The sequence below is a fragment of the Aquarana catesbeiana genome, linkage group LG05 (genome assembly GCF_042186555.1).
Source record: "Aquarana catesbeiana isolate 2022-GZ linkage group LG05, ASM4218655v1, whole genome shotgun sequence".
Classification (NCBI taxonomy): Eukaryota; Metazoa; Chordata; class Amphibia; order Anura; family Ranidae; genus Aquarana; species Aquarana catesbeiana.
Genome location: NC_133328.1, coordinates 362,368,025 through 362,384,178, shown reverse-complemented (window position 1 = coordinate 362,384,178; position 16,154 = coordinate 362,368,025). Strand labels below are relative to the sequence as shown.

Below are 16,154 nucleotides of genomic sequence, written 5' to 3'. Positions count from 1 at the left end.
GGGTTAAATGTTAGGGTAAGCGGTAATCATTAGGGTTAGTAGTAATTGTAACAATTACCGCTAACCCTAACAATTACCGCTAACTCTAACGATAACTCCAACCCTAACTCTAAACCTGACATTTAACCCTAACCCTTGCTCTTAACCTCAGCCCTGAACCATAACCCTAGTGCTTAGAGTGTTACTAAACCCACAACAGTAAAATCAGTCTGTATATGCAGTAAAGCATGCTTGTTATAATCACTGTGGAACCTAAGAGGTTAATCTTATGCATTGTGTAAAAAGGCTGTTTGATCCAGTCTTCTTTTAATCTCCTTTTCTTCCACTGTCCCCAATCTATCTGCTGATAAAACAGAGCCTTGGGGGCAAGCTGCACATGCTCAGTTTGATGTGTATTGCTAGAGAGTTTTTTTTTTCTTTGGAGAGCGCATGAGATCAACACAGGGCCAATCAGCACTGTCTAGACAGGAGGTCAGGGGTCCTGCAGCCTCATAGGACAATCAGAGGAGAATAAAAACTCCTCCTACAAGCTTTAACCAGACACTGCTAGAAATCACAAGACTGCTATATACTGCTGATGAAAAAACGTATTTTGGAGTTTATATTTACTAAAATGATTGCATTTCCATGTTCTGTGTACTGTGGGAGACCAGATATAGTGAATGCGGGGTCCTGGGTTTAGTAACACTTTAACCCTAACCCTAGGCTATCAAACCCTATCAAATATGTGCTGCCACGGTTCCCTGCATGGGGTCCAGTGCGTCCCTGTTCACCGGTTCAAGTGCGAATCAGGTCCCAATTTTTGCCTGAATTCGCACCTGAACCTTACCCAAAAACGCACAGAACAATTTTGGAAAGTGGACCGTGGCCACCCCGGACCTGTGTGAACCGGCTCCATTGCGAGCTGGGCACACTCGCATTTAATGCGAATTAAATGCGGGGAAATCCACATCCAATTCGTACATATGTGAACCCACCTTGACACGTGACTTTGGACACATAAAGGTTCCTGCACTACTTTGATGCTACTTGAGTGCCAGAGAGTGTAACGTTGCATAAGGCCCCTTTCACACGTGCGGACCGTTCAGATCTGCCTGTCAGTTTTTTTCAGGCGGATCTGAACGGTCGCTCCATACAGCTCTATGGAGCGTCGGATGTCAGCGGTGACATGTCTGCTGACATTCGTTCCGCTCCGCAAAATCCAGACGGATGGATGTCCTATTTTCCATCCGTCTGGCGGATCGGAGGAAAACGAACAGGCGGTCCGTAATCATCTGATCCCCCATAGGGAAGAGCGGACTCTCTGACAGGTCCGTCCCTGCACAGAGTGACTTGTCATCCGCCTGCTCAGCGGGGATCAACGGAGCGATCCCCGCTGAGCAAGCGGAGTACTAAAAACGGACAGCCCCGTGTGAAAGAGGCCTAAAAGTTGCAGCAAAGTTGTACCCCATGAACAGAACTGTCATACTTTTGTGTTTTTGGTGTGGGTCTATAGAAGTCTATTACACACAAGATGCAATATGCTGCGGAAAAAAAGTCCCAGATCCATTTAAAAAAAAAAAAAAGGGATTGGCTCAAAACGCACAGATGTTAAATGGACTGTTTCTACAAAATACACTAAAAAAACGCATAGGTGTGAACCAAAGGTTAGCGGCGTTTCGTTTTTTTGTTTTTCTCGTATGTCATGTTTTTAGGACTGTTTTTAAATCTCATTTTTTTTATGTAATATTTTTTTCTTTTTGTGACAAGTCAGGACAGTATTCCTGTGGAGCTGAAGTTGCTGGAGGGTGTAGTATAATGACCAGATGTAGCTAATAAAGTGGCCTGTGAGTATCCTGTGAGTAGCTAGTTAGTGTAGCTACAATATATCTGCTGTGCACACACAGAACAGGCACACAAGGTTACATATACATGACGTTGTGCATTTCTACAAGAATTCTTGTTTCTGGCTGTGTTTTGGGTGTGGTTGATGAATGCATTCAGATTCCACCCACTTGTAGAAAAAAGAAGTCTTTATGTAAACTAGGTCATCTCATAGAAAGGATCGCTTGTCGGAAAGGTAACCTCCATCTACTTGTGTGTGCGGAGCCTGGAGCTGGCAGAAGTTCAGAAGAGGGGGGAAATCAAGCAACACCCCCTTCCTCTCCCTAATCTGGATGGTGAGAAGAAGGGATCAGCCCAGACACGAACAATCGGCTGCGAGCTGTCAGTGCGAGGAGTCCTGTCCAGCGGTGGGGAGCAGCAGGAGCACCCCCTCGCGATCAGGTGAGTGCCTTCTACTCCACATGTCATCCAGACGTCTAATGACCTAACATGGCACGATCGCCTCCCACACCGTGCCAAGGAAAGACCATAGGAAGCAGCAGATTTGCAGCTGATTTGCATGTCACAAGCCTTGGGACTTGAAGCTCGTTACCTTTTTTTTTTTTGGCTGCCAACAGGAACCCTGTCTTGGGATTTGCAGCTGATTGACTAACAGGCACTAATGGATATTTCCCTGCAGAGACTTGTAAGTCATTGGCATCTAGCAGCTGGCACCTTGTCACCTTGCAGGGACTGGCAGCCAGTTGCTTTATATAGACTAGGACTCTTTGCAGTAGAAAAAAAAAAAAAAAGCAGATGTGATGTGTGCTGTTGTGTTCTTTTCTCCCCCTTGTATACAAATGATCACACTGTTACCCATCCAGGATCATCATAAGAATATAAGAAAAGTGGAGGAGATTTCTCCTAATCATCCTGATAGCCCCCCCTGCATTGTCACTACTAGGTTATCATGGGCTCCTCTATTACATGCTGTTCAGATTGCTTGTCCCTTGGGCTGTCTGCTGTTCTACAATGATACCTCTGCAGCAGAATCCTGAATGGGCTCCCTATGTGCTTCTCTATGTTTGTGTATTCTACTCCAGGAAATCCGTCTCCCATCCATAACACAATCTGTGTGGTTTTAAGTCACAGTCAGGTTGCTAATGTTTGCTAATGGGCAGAGCTGGACATGGCATTTTTTTTTTTTTTTTAAAGGGGGCTGGGTTGTATAGGAAAAGTCCTTCACTTTGTGAAAGAGGGTGACTAGTAGGGAGGATGTTGTTGTGATTGGGTTTTGCTGCCTGATTCCCTTTTGCAAGCAGAACAAAGCCCTGTTATTGCTTCCTGCTTGTCGCCTCCTGCCTGCACAAGCCCTGAACACTAGCAGCTGATATCATCATGCAGGAGCTGGGGAACGCAAGCAGGTACTGTCCACTGGGAGACCATGCCTAGGCAGACAGAACCCTTTATGGAATGTCCTTCTAGATAAGCATCTTGCATGCCTACATTGCTGCTGCATCATCTCTTAAGATGGGATCATTTGGTGGGTTTGTTCGAAAACAAAGGAACCTCAGTGGTGGATAAGGCTCAGAGCCTTGTGTGTGTGTGTGCGTTCCTTATGAGGCTGGATGTTTTACTTAAAACATGGGAGAGAGCGAGGGAGTCTATGCATGATCTCATAGTGTAAGAATGTGGGATTTGGCTGGGAAATTGGAAAAAGGCAATCTGGTGCTGTACACATCTGGAATACATCATCGTGCCTGTGTGCAATGGATGAGATTATCTGTGCATTTTCTAGCTGCTGCATACGGAGGTGTGTATGAATAGCGCAGAAATTGAGTTAACGAGCTTTTTACTGCGTTGCCTTAAGTTGGATCAGCCGGCCAACCCGTACATGGTAACCCAGGTTTTCAAATAGGCACATCTGATTCCATCTACAGCTGGCACAAGCCTCCTGTGCCAAGGCAGACACCTTGGTATAAAGTGCAATTGGTTCTTCATGGCAGATACTCATATAGACTGTGCTAAAACTGCAGTCTAATAACTACTGTTTGGTTGCTTGTTTGTTTTTTTGTAATGAATTGTTAATAAAATGTATAGTTTTTTTAAATACCTTGAATCTCAGTGCTTATAAAAGTCTAGTACCAATCTTTGCAATATTTCAAAACTGCAGTCTAGCCTTTGTGGGGGAAAAAACAACAACAAAACAAACAAAAAAGAATGCTTGTTCTAACAAATTCATTGAGTTGCAGGTCACGCTGTGTCAAGTGTTTATAAACAAATAGCTTGTGATACTTCCAAAAATCTGAGTACGGTAGTGTGCCACGGAGAATCGCTTCTACCAAAAATGAACTATTGTTCTCTTGGATTGGAACTTCTTTTGTGTCGCCGTCGAAGCAGCGAACGTCCAAAATATGTATTTGCGGCGGATCGTTAGCTACAGTCGACGTACAGGTCTGCTTAATTGACAAGAGGGATTATTTATTTGCTGCTGGCTCGTGAAATGGGATGTAGAAATGTGCAATTAATTTTGCTAAGTCAGCTGCAGAGACGCTCTTATGCAATATAAGCAGCCAGTTCTGATCTTAGGCCAGTCCAAAAAAGACCAAGGAGCAAGGCGAAGCTGGATTATTTATTAGCTTTTCATTATGTATGCATCTGAGCGGTTACAGGTTCCCCTCGTTTAGGAAGGCCATTGTGCACTTCTTGAAAAGCTGCTAGGACATGTAGTGTAAGGATAAGATCGGATTATGTCACATGCAAAAAGGAGAAGTTCTATTAAAGGAAGTTTGTACGCAGATAAAGAAAGATGAAGGCCGTCATTGCTGAGCTTCTGAAAATGCAGCTGCCTGGCTGTTCTGGCTTCAGTTGCTTTCTAGCTCACTGACTGGAGAATTGAGCTCAGAACTCCCTGATCTGTATACTTGTTCAGGATCAGTGACAGTTTTTGAAATCATTGGTATGAGGGCCAGATAACAAGTGGTTGTTTTTTTTTGTTTGTTTTTTTTTTTCTTCTAATAGGTCAGCAATGGCATGCCATATATTATCCTAGTACAAATTTTCATTAAATACCAATGACTCAGCTACTGTTATTAGATTGCTGATTTTGCTTTTATCTCGCATGCACGTATTGTCCATTGTATGCTAGGGCACACTAGAAGCTCCTAAACCTAAGGCACTCTAATATGCAAACACAGGGGTGGATTAGGGGTCCATGCACACTAGGAGCAGAAAAAAATGCCAGAACCTCTGGCAGAAAAAAACAGCATAAAAATGTTTTTAGTAGCTCGTATGGCACAAGAGTTTTGGAAAGTTTATGGGCTTTTATAATCTTTTTTTTTCCCCAACACATTCCCCTCTGCTCAATTTTCAATGTACACTCTAAAACGCTGGATGCTTCAAAACGCCACATATATGTATGTGTGTGTTTATGAGCGTTTAGCATTTTTTTTTCTGCCTTAAAAATGCATTTGTGAGTGTGTGTTGTTTTTTTTTTTTTTTTTTTTTTCTGCCTTTAAACTTTCCTCTTGAAATATCCCTCTGTGTATGAAAGCATAGGTAGGATAACATTGAGCTGTTTGTACAAGCAGGAGAAAAAAAAAAGCAAAACTCCCGTAGAAGCAGTGTTTTTTTAAGCCCAGTGTGCATAGAAAAGGCAAATAGACTGTGCAGTTGCCCTCCCTTTCCCCAGAGCTTAGTGAACATAGCGAAGCTTTGCTTCACTATGTTCATGCTGTTTATTTGATTCTATTTTATTTTATTTACGTTGGGCCTGATTGTGTGTTCTTTACAAAGTGAAGCCTTACCGTATTCATTAAGCTCTGGGGCAAATAAGTGCAACTACACTTGCAAAGTGCACAGTCTTTTTGCCTTTAGTAAATTTACCCCACTGACTTCAAGCTGGTGCTTGCCCCGTCATCTCCTGTGCATCCTGACTGGCTTAACAATGTGATGGGTGGCCTTATCGACCATTCCGGTATTAGAGACCAAAAAGGATAGGGCCAATCACTGATTAAAGTGGGCTTTGAATGTTAGATTGCCATTGGTGGCTTCATTGGATACTCTAGAATTTGAGAATGTGTGCAGGCACTTGCCCACTTTTTTTTCGCTAAGTGTTTGCTTTTAAACCCAACACCAGGAATTAGAAGAAAATGCTTGTTATGGTTAGAGGACCGGAATACGGAGAAGTGTGCAGCAGTATTGCGATTGTTCCCCTGCAGCCTCCTCTCCAAGATACTCCTGGCAACAGTTGCATGCTCGCTCCCCACCATTTACAATACGGGGTAATAGTCCTGCATTGTGTGTGATGACACTAAGGGACTGCCTGCAGATCGGAGCTTCAGGGAGAAGGGGGCAGTGCCGGAGCCTCCAGGAGTTGCGGAAAGGGTAATCCTTCCTGTTCCTGTACCCCTTAGATAGAACAAGCATACAACCCTTGCAGTGCAGGGCCTCCCCACTGCAAGGATCGGTTTATTCTAATTTATAACTGGACTTTAAACCATTCATGAGAGGCTCATAGGGCTGCCAATGAAAATGATAGTTGTTTGACTGGTGTGCCTACCCACTAGCTTCCATGTTTTGAGCCACTGACCTGCAACAGGTATGGAGGTCAGGAGAGTCAGAGAAATGTTAGCCGTATTTTTCTACATTCCTTTTCAGTGTTAGTGACTCAGAAAGAGGGTCGGCATAATGGCCAGGAAACCCTCAATTTCAGAAGGAAAGGCCATCAATGTCAGCCTCCAATTCATTTTGTGGGTTTACTTTCAGGAATGCAAGTGGAATAATCTGTAATTAAACTTGGTAACTAGATTTCCCAAGGATCTTGTGTAGAGATCCCCACAGCATTCAATGGTGGTAAATTCTGAGGGCATAGGAGGATGTTTTTCTAAGACATATTCCCATACCCACCGTGTACAATGTGCAGTTCCATAGCTTGTACACCGTCGGGATAACTTTACAGCTGGCTAGGTATGTGATATACTCTACATATTGGCTTTTCACTCAAAGTACAAGATTGGGATGAATTACTAAATGTCATCATTGATTACCGGAACATGCCTCAATAATATCAGTGACACAGTAAATCAGGTGCTTGGGAAAGTGAGTACGAAGAGCTGGAACCATCTGTGTATTTTTTTTTTATATATATATATATATATATATATTTGTTTGATTTTATTGTTATTCAATAGTATGGCAATATTACATTTTAAACAATCTAAATATTGGTTTTGCAGCTTCTACACACCGAAGGGCTTCCACGGTGAGATGGAGTTGTGTTAAAGTGAAGTAAAATTTAGAATTATAGTCACACACCATGATGTACAAGTCCAAATCCAAATCAATGCTAGATTGCTTACAAAACCAATACATTTTGGGGGCTGTAGGGCGACTTCCCCCAGCCCCCTTCATCAGGGCTAAAAGAATGCAACAAATATACAGTGCATGTGTTCTCAGAGACTGGTATATATTTGGATTGTGTTGGGAATTAACACGGCACCTATCAGCAGGTGGTTCAAGTAGTCTTGAACCAGTAAATCAGGTGGCATACTCCATGAGACGTAGGGTGTGCCTGAAAAGGTTAATGCATGGCATGCGAAGTTTGTTTAGACTGTCAGCTGTTTTGTGTAAACATTAAGCTTGGTACTTGGAAATCATTTTCTACAGAAAATTGTCAGTACATGTTGTGCTATCTGAGCATTACTTAAGGTGATTGGAACTTTACAGATTTTTTTTTTTTTTTCCTAACATTTATCAGTTCTACTTGGACCGAGAAGAAGGGGTTAGACCCACCAATGCTTGTCCTGAAAATGTAACTGTTGGTGCAAATAAATGTATCACGTTAGCACAAAACTGTGTTCTGTTTGAGCACAATACTAGATTAAGAATACACAAAGTTCCATTGATTGCAAGCCACAGAGCAACGTACTAACGTACAACTGCTGATTCTGTTGGTGGATTTTCTTAGATTCCGTTCTCAGGGGAGTCCTTCTGTAAAGATTGACATCTCTAGACCCAGACACTAGCCTAAGAATATCTTAGGTCAGATGATGGCAATGCAGAGCCTAATAAAACTCTCTTTCCACATGTCACTTTCGATATATCCATGTGCCAGGCTTTTTTGTTCTTTACAGTCGCTGTGCAGAGCCTAATAAAATGATGTAGAGCTTAATGTGATTCTAAAGGCAGAAGGTTTTTTACCCTAATGCATTTGCTGCATCGATGTCCACAAGACCAGCGGCCCTCTCGGCTCTCTCAATCCTCATTGGCTCAGAGACAGCAATGGAAGCCATTGGCTTCCACTGCTGTCAATCATAACCAGTGAAAAGGGGGCGGGGCAGAGTTGCCCTTTGTGTGTCAATAGACACACAGCCAGCTCAGGAGCGAGCCTGCACGAGTGCCCTCATAGCAAGCTGTTTGCTGTGGTGGGGTGGGAAGAGTCAGGAGCGCCAGCGGGGGATCCCAGAAGAGGAGGAGCGGGGCTACTCTGTGCAAAACTATTGCACAGAAGTATAACATGTTTGTTACCGAGCATTTGTCAGTTAAAGTAACGCAGAGCCATATCACAAAAAATAGCCTAGTTAGAAAGGGGGTAAAACCTTCCGGGGCAGAAGTGGTTAAAGAAAAAAAAACATTAAGGTGGGCTTACAATCACCTAAGAGGTTAATAAAATGCATCTGTGTAAATGAGTGTTGCAAAATAAGGATGTTAAAAGGCCAGTCCACCCCAGAGTGATATTTTATTTATAGGTAGAGGGCTAGCCTAGCCTAAGGCTTCTTGAATGTCTTAGGTAGAGCCACACTACCTATCATGGTTCCCCAATCTTTTCCTAACCAGATGGGTTTTTTTTTTTTTTCGGTGCCCCCTGCCACCCTTTGTGCATTCCAACTCCCCTTTTTTGATTCTCAAAAACCAACATGGAAAGTGGGACCTATGTCATGTGCACACTCGTCAAATCAACTGCTAAATAGGGTTCCCAAGAGATCTAAGTTGGTTAAACTCTCTCTCCAGCATCTGTCTAAAGGCTTTGGATGGGTTCTGGCTAAACAAACCTAGATTTGGATAGTGTGAAGAAGGGGCAGAACATCAGTGGTGATGTTGTATGTGTCCCCTTTTTCTGTGTTGAATGACACCCATCTAACAGCAGAAAACAAGGGATTTAACTTAGGCAGAAATCCAGAAAATGTTATGTTTACAGCTAGCTTACAGCTACAGGCTCTAAGCCTTATAAATGCTATCCACAACTGAAAAATTAAGTCTTGGCTGGATTTGGGCTTTGAAATATATCATTCACATAATAATGTACATACATATTAAAGTAAAACATACTTTGCAAAGTACAGTAACTCAGAACTTTGGGTGTGGACTTGAAAGGGAATACTACTCTAGTCTGCTCTGAGTCTGCTGGGGCTGGTGACCACATCCAATATGACTGGGCCTGGCAGCAGTCTTAGAGCTTTCAGATGTTTACATGGAGGAGGTCTACATGGGTAAATAATATGCTTAAAATATGATAAATGCACATGTAGTCTTAAGTGAAGGTTGTTGAAATATATGGTCTGGCAACAGGGTCTCCTTATGTTGCTTAAAGGATACTTACTGTATGTAAGCTTTGTCATATATTTGCAGTATATGATGTGTGCTTAGTGGGTTGGTTGCAGTGTGAGATGTGCTGTCTGGTTCGCACTGTCTGTCTGTATGACCCCACTATACAGCTGACCTGAAAGACACCCCTTCCCTCCTCTATAGCTGGCCTGAGAGTCCATCAGTACTGGTTGCTAATGTCCACTGTAATGTATGGATTGGCCCATACATTAGATAGTTTTGGTACATTTTAAAGCAGATGGTAATTTAGCCAGTAGTATGTATATCCAAGTTTACATGTAAGGGTTGATTTATTTAAAGTGTTGTAAACCTCATACATAAAATATAAACAAAGCACACCCTTCTATACTGTGTACTTGTCTCTATCCAAAGCACTGAGTGTGATTTCTGACTTCTGCCTCTTTCCTATGTTATTGTCACTTCTGACAGGTTTTCCCACATGAGATAAAAAGGTGAGGGGGACGAGCGCTCCAGTACACAACCTATAGAAAAAACAAAAGGAAATGGCGCTTAAAAAGGTCCTAAAACACATCAGAGGAGCAATGAACAATATAAGAACAATCCTTATAACATCATCAGTAGTCCACGGGTTTATTTAAGTGACACTTAGGGCAGCTCCCTTTAGAGTCAAGCAGTTTTGTTGGAAAAACAAGCGTGCAAGCAAAAAGGTGTGCCAATCTAAGTGTAGTAGTATAACCATAAAGGGCTTTATTAAAACAGCCAAATGGCGACTCACATGACAACAAAGATCAAGAGGCAGAAAGATCCGGAGTTGCTGTTGGGGTCCCACAATGTGCCGCAGCAGGTTCACCGTTCTCCCAGCTGGGTAGATGACAGCCAGAACGCCGGGGCTCGGTATCGTAACCAGCTTGGAGCGCACTCAGAGCCCTGGACCGGATGTGACGTCAGGATGTGTCAGGTGACACGTTTCAAAGCTTCCACTTTTTTATAGACCTGATTGGCTGGTGTGTGTGTCAGTTTTTTATAGGCTGACCCGGAGCCAAGCTGAGTTAACACTGCACAAATATATACAATTACAAGTCTTGTATGAAGGAGACTATTACAAAATAAACTAAAATATCATTGCAGTAAAACAATGTTGCTGGTTAAAAACATAGCGTTACCGCAATTCGATTTTTAGTGTTAACTCTGCTTGGCTCCGGGTCAGCCAATTTAAGACTGACACACGCCAGCCAATCAGGTCTATAAAAAAGCGGAATCTTTGAAACGCGTCACCTGACATGTCCTGACGTCGCGTTCAGTCCGGGGCTCCGAGTGCTTTCCAAGCCGGTTATGATACAGTCGGGCCGAGTCCCGGCATTCTGGCTGTCGTCTACCCAGCCGGGAGAACAGCAAACCTGCTGCGGCACATTGTGAGACCCAACAGCAACTCTGGATCTTTCTATACGTGCCTGTTGATCTTTATTTTTATTGTCATGCGAGTAGCCATTTGGCTGTTTTAATAAAGCCCTTTATGGTTATATTGGTATGAGAGCGCACCTTTTTGCTCTCACACTAGTACACAACCTATGACTGATATCCTCAGCTCTGCATGTTCTCCGTGTACTTTGTGAAGGGATGGGGGCCTGTTCCTTCCCTTCAATCAAAGCTCCCCTCACTGAGCTCTGCACTGTGAGATTTCAAATCCCTGCCCCCTGCTGGTGGAGCTGAGAAAGAATCCTTTCATCTGTGTGGTTTTTAGAATGATCTACAGAAGAAATAGCTATAGATAACAGCTACAACTTATGTAGGAGGATTTGTTTTATTTTTGTGTATTGCCTGAGGCTAGTCACTTCATTGGATATATGTAAGGGTTTACAACCACTCTAAGAAGAATAGGTTGTTCACTTAAATTTTCATTCAGCTTAGTGAATAAATCTGTACGTGTTATATTATATTATATATATTTTTTTCTTTGCAAATAAATTTTCATTCAGCTTAGTGAATAAATCTGTACGTGTTGTATTATATAATATTTTTTTTTTCTTTGCAAATTGAACACAGCGTTGCCTCGTTCAGTGTGCTGAATTTCCTTTGCAAAGTGATCTATAATCTTTTAAGTAAATATACCCATATTCCCATACTCTAGATATATACCCTTCTGTGGCTATACCTGATGATCCGTTTTTTTCATATCCCTATGACTCTGGAGCCTCAATTTACATACAAATAGTTTTGAACATACAGGTAATCAATATGACCAATGTTTGGTTTTGACGTTATGCATCTTGTCAATTCATTAATGTTTTTAATTTGTAAATTTTTGTTATTTGCTTTTGTTGTTTTCTGACTGTTTATTGTCCAATTTTTCTAAAAACAATCTTTTTACTCTTAGTGCTTACTGTGCCTGATATCAATAAATTCTCCTGAAGAAGCCAATTAACAAGGCGAAACATGTAGAGATGAAATCAGTCTGCACTTGTATCAGTACTGTAATATCAATACTTACCTATCTGGATGTTTGTTTTTAACAATGTTCTAATAAATTTCTACTTTTTTTACAAATGATTTTGTTATAATTGTGCACCCTAAAAATCCCAAAATACACCTTTGAAATTCCTATATACCCATATTGTTTGTTTAGATTTGGGTCTCTACTCAATATGTCACATGAGCATCAGGGTCCTTATGAAGCAATGTCTTCTGCTCTCACCCCTGTCAGCAAGCATTATGACTGGATCACGGGGCCACCCATGTTGTTTGTCCCATAGTGCTGTTTGAAGTTCAGCATTAATCATTTTTTTCAGAATGACCCAGAGACTTGGTACTGAAAGTGACTTGAAGTTGAAAAGCTGGAGAGATGGCAGCCGTATATAAAAAATGTACTACTACACTACTCTATATGGTTACTTTCCAGAAACAAGCATGCAACATGCATGTCTATTTTAATATAGGTATTGCAAAAAAATTGTCATTTGGAAATGGTTGGCTGCTCTATGTGGCAAGCTGTAGGGCAGTCAACGCATAATTAATTTTTTTTTTTTTTCATTGAGGATTTTTGCTCAAAGAAAAACGTGCGTGTGTGTGTAGACTAAAGGCAGAATAAGCAGAGATAGATAAGGGACATCTAAAGACTTTTGAAATGTTGGTGACATAGGCTGTCACAAGTGCCGGTGATGGTATACAACACTCTAAATCTATACATGTAATCCAGAATCCCATGCCCCACTATCCAAGGGCCACAGAGGTGGTGAAGATGCCATAATAGAGATCCCTTTCATTACCAGCTCATGCAAGAGGAATTAGGACATTGATAACATTCTACAAAACAGGATTGTGCCCCCCCCCCCCCCCCCCCCCCAATTTTAATAGGCATCTCAGTACGTAAAAACCTTCTTAAGCAGGCCATACATGGAACAACTTTCAAAAGAATTTTCTTACGGAACTCGTAACCAAGTATTTTCTTTCGAATTTCACATCATTTAGTGGGCTGTAGCAATGGCCGATTTTCGTGCGGCCATCAAATTTGTGTGATCAGACATGTTGGAAATTGAAGGCTTGGTTGGTCGAATTTCAAAATCAATGGTGGCACAATCAGATCACAAAATGCATGAAATTTCTGATTTTCGAAAGAAAATTCATTGGGAATTTGACCCATGTATGGCTGGATATAGAATCGAAGGTATCCAAGTGTTGTTCCATCACATATTCCAAAGATAAGAGGATACTTTCTCACTTCAGGGCAGTGGGCAGAGCCAGGGCCGGTACAAGGCATGGGCGGAAGGGGCTCCTGACCTGAGCGCAGTGTCTCTGTGTAGAGGCAGGGGGCGCACTTGGAGCTCCAGCAGTTCCCCTTTTCTTTTTCTAACGTAGGGAAATTAATCTTATCTCCCAACATAACAGAAGTTCTCTGCTCAGGCTCAGTCTTATTTAATACCAGGCTTAGATCGGCATATCGATCTCCTGGTCTGCTGTCGCAGGCTGCCCCAGCGCTGTTATCTTCTGGTTTTAGTGCACCGCTTGTGTACCTGGACATGTCAGTGTAGACTGTAGCTGGGCAGGAAAAGGCTGAGCTTGAGTGTGCGGTGATCATTCACTTATCAGGTAAGGAGATGCACACTTTACTACTCTGCATTTCTTTGGTTGGCTACACTTTTCTACTACTGTGTAGGTAGAGTTTAGAGGAGAAGGATCACTTCTCAAAATCAGGGCTAGTGCTCCATGCTTGTAGATTAGTTGCACCTACATTGAGGAATTTGTCTGTTTGGCTATCCTTTGACTGCACTTTTTAGGTGGACTTGCACGATGGAATGAAGTATCACATGCACCATGAAGACTTTAAATGAAAAGAGCGAAGGATTGTCCAGGTCCTCCCCTAAACAGTTCAGTCCTCACCTAGGCATCATGGTATTTCTCAATATTGAAGACCAACCGGTATATTTTAAGGGCTCGTTCGTGTATGTAAAAGTGACTGTTGCTCCTCTGAAAAGCTATGCTTGGATCGCTTTTTAGGACTGTTTGATACGTGGGGATTTAACTTGATAATTACCATACTACCGCCCCATAGTTAGATGTTGGGAGGTTGCACTACAATAAACTACGTTATTCACGTTCAGTGGTATCATCACTCACCGAAAGCAAAATGTAGTTTAAGCTGAGTATGGTGGCTGTGACATGTGACCGGCTGGTAGCAGCTCTGTTTTGTGTTCAGGCAGTCAGGTGTGGGGAGCCCTGAGGATTCACACAGAGCAAAGCCCACTTCAATCTGCAGGGGATCCATGAGCAGATCCCTTGCTGAATCTGAGCTTAAGAGCTAGTTTACAATTGTAATGGCCCTCTGAAAAGTGATTTGCATTGGATTGCTTTTCAGAGATTGTTTAAAAGACTGAGAGAAGGCATTATAGTGCCTCCTCCAAACCTATTTTTAAGCTGAACTTAAATCCTGCACCATGTTCCAAAGGCACATGCATTGCATGGTGATGCGGAGTGGCTGCAGCTCAGCCCCATTCACATGGATAATGTTCAGTAGGATGCCTGCCTGTCGAATGTGACAGACAACGTTGTAATTTTTGCCGTGCATGGGTATTCCCCCTATGCAGCTTGTTTAGGGTGGGAATGGGGCGTGGGCAATTGAGAGGCAGTAAAAGCACATCCTAGCCACCTGTTTTTAACAAACCCCCCCCCCCCCCCAGCACAAGTGTAAACAAGGCCCGTGTTGGGTTCCTTCACATGGGTGACCACAACGCTTTGCGTCCACAGCAAAAATGAAATGGGGGGGCCCCCCGGAATCTCTAGTTCCATGCACCCTTAAGAGCCCACCTCTTCATCCTAACTTCATCCCACTGACCTCCATCCTCAGACTAACACTATTGATGCAGCACCATTTTTTCCTCTTAGCAACACCCCCGACACAGGGACATATTTTTTTTTCACCATTGTTAACCCCATATTTGTGCTTCAGTTTTAAACTCTTCAGTTTGCTGCAGTGTACCAGAACAATTGGTACTATTTCAGTGCATGCCACAAACATTACATATGTTTTGCTATTAGCCCCGCCCCCTCCTCCCAGGTAAAATGGGGGGGGGGCGCAGTTTGCCACCTTCAGCCTGGGTGCTGGATGACCTTGTATCGGCACTGGCCAAAGCCATGCAGTTCATTCCTTTTTAGTATGTCCCAAAGTATGACGTTTTTCCCATGATCTGCAGGTTGCTAGATTCTGTATAGATCATCACTGCAGGGCTGCCCTGTCCTCCTCTTCCTGAACTTACAGAACTGTGGGCGTTGACAGGTTTTGAGCAATCAAGTAAAGTTCCGGCACTACAACCCAATTGCAGATATAAAATGGGCTTACAGCACTCTTCACTCACTACGCATGACAATCCGCACACAAGTCCTCCAAGGTAAGGTGAGTATTGATAAAATCAATCTTACGAATGCACTGAATGCATCTTGCAATCCAATGATTAAGGCTCTGTGGGCTGAAACATGTCAGTCGGCTCCATTTTGGAATGCATGCACTCATTGCATTCTGGATTGAAAGATAGATTTTTATCAAAACTCACCGTGTTGCCAAATTCATCTTCCCTTAACAGATTTTGAGCCTCTGGGCAAAACTGCACTAAAGATGATCCGACGGGGACCCGCCACTCCTGCCCTCTCCTCTACTGAGAAGTTCTTTCACTGACTACATTGCATGGAATATAATCTGTCAATGGGGGGGAAAGGCTGATCGGTCACAGGATTCTCTACCCCATTCACCAATCCTATTACAGGCAGTGTAATCCGTGCAAGAACTTTTCACAATGGAGAAAAGGGCAGGAGGGGTCGTGCCCCTGACGGACCATCTTTAGTGCAGCTGTCATAGCGCTGGAAGATCAGCAGCAAGAGGAGGATAGGGCAGCCCTGCAGTGAAGATCTCTACAAAATCCAGCAGCCTGCACGTTGATTTTATTACAGGTACATATTGCAACAGAAGCTATGGTGTAGTGAACAAAAATCAGTTTTAAATTATTTGATTGCTATGGGTTTATCCGGAAACAGGTTGCAGGAAAGTTGCATAATCTATGGCCTGCTTTAGATTAAAGAACTGCAAGGTGCACAAGCTTTAAACACTACATTATTGACTGTATCCTGTATTATCTTTCTAATAAATGTTACATTTTGTTACCCCAATATTTAATATTCTTGATATGTGTCTGTTTTACCACATACTTGTGTTTAAAATATCCTCTTTGTATTGCTTCTTATATATAAAATACCTGGTGATTCTGCCAGTCCCACTGCTTCCTATTTCAAACTTTCCATGT

The 16,154-nt window shown here is 42.6% G+C and overlaps 1 protein-coding gene across 3 annotated transcripts in view; it reads left to right on the top strand.

Annotated features, from left to right (window-relative positions):
• Positions 1-1,961: 1,961 nt before the first annotated feature.
• Positions 1,962-16,154, top strand: part of RNF152 (ring finger protein 152) — a 59,977-nt gene continuing 45,784 nt past the window's right edge. For 2 of the 3 annotated variants that reach the window (XR_012244470.1, XM_073630900.1), the window contains exon 1: positions 1,962-2,265. The gene's annotated coding sequence lies outside the window, so the exon portion shown is untranslated. Of the gene's footprint in view, positions 2,266-3,042; positions 3,228-16,154 lie in introns of those variants that run through there. The other variant, XM_073630901.1, reaches the window with a different exon arrangement.